Here is a 3,084-nt window from a genome sequence, read left to right as displayed (position 1 = left end):
AGAAAAAGTTCAGACTTTTAGTATCAAAGGCAAAGGGGAGAGAAGTTGCATTGGAGGAAGGGACTCAAAGTATAAACATAGAGTTATATGATAAGTACTGGGCATGTTACAATTGATGGCTATAGCTAACACTGTGATATGATATATAAAAATTTGGTTAGAATACATTGAGTTACAATGACAAAGATACATTCTTTTCTGCATTATTCTTTTCTCCTATTTCTTGTTAATACATCCATTTCAGAAGACAGATGTTCACTGAAACTACTGTGCTAATCATTTCATAATATATATATATATACACATATATATATCTCAAATTATTATTCTATGTTCCTTAAAGTTATGCAGTGATGCAAATAAACCTCTTGACAAAAGCTGGGCAGAAAAATTAAAAAGAAAAACAAATGTATAACAATGAGTTATAGTAATAAGTGATCATATTGATTTTCAACTCAGTGCCATGTATTTAACTAACTAATAAGTGTATGATTGCTTTCAATGACTAATGTAATCTTTTTCAACTTAGTCTGCCTGGATTTATATTATTCTAGTGTTTAGACTGAGAAAACGTAGTGTAGAAAGAGTAATTAATTGTTCACAAGATCATTATATATAAAGTACTCAAAGATTCTTAATAGCTTTTCAACCTAACTAAAAATCCCTTTTTATACACTACATATTGTAAATATACATATATTAGATGAATTTATTGCAAGCATGAAACTATTCTGAACTATGTGTAGTCAACTAATCACTGTGCATATTGTTTCCCTTTTAGAAAGATAATCTGAAGAGAGAATAATACACCAGATTTCCTAACAAAGCAGTAAGTAATTTAATGATTATGACAGCATCTATAAAATTAGAAGATCTGAAAAAATTATGAAAATATTAACTTTTCTTTTTTAAGATAAAAATTAACACAGAAAGTAGTTGGAGTCTTCTAAAACCCAATTTCAGTTTTCTGGAGTAAAGTGAAAATCATTTATCTTATAATCCTCTTAGATAAGAGGTTACAGCAATCCTCATGACATCAATGTGGCAGAGATGTTTATCTTGAATCTATATCTTTTCGCTAGCATCATCATTTAAATTCTAAAGAAGAAAAAAAGGAATAAGTAAAATCTAATCAGAGTGCCTAACATTTTCTATCTGTGACATAAAAATCATTAACAAACCTTTAAACTACCTTGATATACGTTATTAGTTTGAGGTTTTTTTTAAGAGTAGCTAGTTACAGGGTTAAAATATAATTATAAATTTATGTCATAATTCACTTCTTTCTGGTCTCACAACTATGACACTTTTATTTCCATAGCTATTATTTGATAATAATAGTTTACATAGATGTTTTTACTAACCCAAGTTAAATATATTCCTGATGCCATTACTTTTAATAGTAATTGGTAATATAATGATCTCCTAAATAAAAACCACTGTGAATTTGAATATGTGAATATAAAGGTGGAAAAGAAAAATTACATTGATGGTTCATATTGTATCATTTTTAATACATGGTTAATCTAAACAAGTTTGCAAATGAAAGTCTCTAGAAGTTAAAACAGAAACTGTTAAATATAGTAAATTAGCAAAATAATAAATTTTCACCTTGATATACATCAGAATAGAAAAAAGGCTCACTGGAAAAATATTTAAGTTTGATGTGAAAAGGGAGAAATTCACAGTTAAGTTTTCTAGGATATATACAAATTTCACTTACATAAAAATATTTATATCCCCCAAAGAATTTTGATGCATATAACACATCTTAATTTTAAATGATTAAATATAATTAATCATAGCTATGATGATATAAATGTAATTTATCTTAAATCTGTTTTATTTATTTTTGAAGTGAAAGTGGAACAGGGAGAAATAAATGTTTCATAGATACCATTCTTGTCCACCTTTATTTCACATAAAGCACTGTACCTCACCTTCAGCTTTTATTGCGGATGGCTGTACACTTTAAATCAGTGACTTATAAAACTCCAAATCCAGAACTTTCAAAAGTTCTGATTTAAAAACTCCAACGTTTTTAAAGATACTGTTTTGAGGTGGACAAACTGATTACGAACATGTTTACATAGTTCTGGTATAAAGAATATATGAATCAGATATTTTTCACGTAAAAAAATACAAAACGGATTGTAAAATATGAAACAACTGCTTTATGTAACAACTAAATGGTAAATCATTCAACTAAGGAAATGTGACTAAATTCAAGCCCTAATAACAAAGCGTCTTATCTAAAAGTTTTTGTAGAATTTTGTCTTTATCTACAGATTATATGCTTATGTTGGAAGCTCATGAATATTGTTTTTTTACAGTCTGTATTTGAACCAAACTTTACAAATAAAAAGATTTCCAGCAAGGAAAGTCATACAAACCTGTAATTTCACCATACATTTCATAGCTTAAAAGTTATTTGGTATTTGATTAAAATGCTACTAAAGATTTTTAGAACCCATTGTACTTATATTTCACACTAAGCTTTGTTCTTAGGAAACAAAGGAAAAAAGGAGCATTGGAAATTGTATTTTTAAATAATAATTACTCTGTCATCAAGTACTCAGTGGTATTTTCAATAATTCTGTTAATAGACTCTCTATAGAAACTGAATACACTAGACACTAATAATAACAAAGAGGATACAGTAAGAAAAACATTAAATACTCAAGCATGCTTCCTGGAAACTATTCACATTATCCTAGATTTGCTGAACCTCTTGAAATACTACTGGGAGTTGTTCTCACTGAAAGTTGGACTGTTATTAACATCCTCACTTTCCTGGCACACGATATAGAGAAATAGTTTTCAGTAAGAACTATCTTAATGGAGAGCAGATTTTGCCTAGAAAAATGTTTCATGACTCATTAGAGAATAAATATTATTTACAGATACCTTTCTGAAGTTTCATTCAGTAAAACCTGTCTCTATTAGAAGCAACAACTCCTTTCAATCAAAAAGGGATACATGTGTGTGTGTGATTGTGGCATAGAGCTAGAACAAAAATTATGCATCTTGTCTACTATTCTAACTTTATAGACATCATCATCACTTATAGAAGGCCAAATAAGA

The 3,084-nt window shown here is 28.3% G+C and overlaps 1 protein-coding gene across 3 annotated transcripts in view; it reads left to right on the top strand.

Annotated features, from left to right (window-relative positions):
• SYT1 (synaptotagmin I) overlaps positions 1-3,084 on the top strand; it is a 451,270-nt gene that overhangs the window by 145,043 nt on the left and 303,143 nt on the right. The window contains exon 3 of one of the 3 annotated variants that reach the window (XM_012720262.1): positions 782-829. The exons of the other annotated variants lie outside the window; for them this stretch is intronic. The gene's annotated coding sequence lies outside the window, so the exon portion shown is untranslated. The remainder of the gene's footprint in view (positions 1-781; positions 830-3,084) is intronic. 3 annotated transcript variants of the gene reach the window in all.

Source organism: Condylura cristata, unplaced genomic scaffold (assembly GCF_000260355.1).
Source record: "Condylura cristata isolate star-nosed mole 26May11 unplaced genomic scaffold, ConCri1.0 scaffold00004, whole genome shotgun sequence".
Classification (NCBI taxonomy): domain Eukaryota; kingdom Metazoa; phylum Chordata; class Mammalia; order Eulipotyphla; family Talpidae; genus Condylura; species Condylura cristata.
This window is presented reverse-complemented; position numbering and strand designations above follow the sequence as displayed.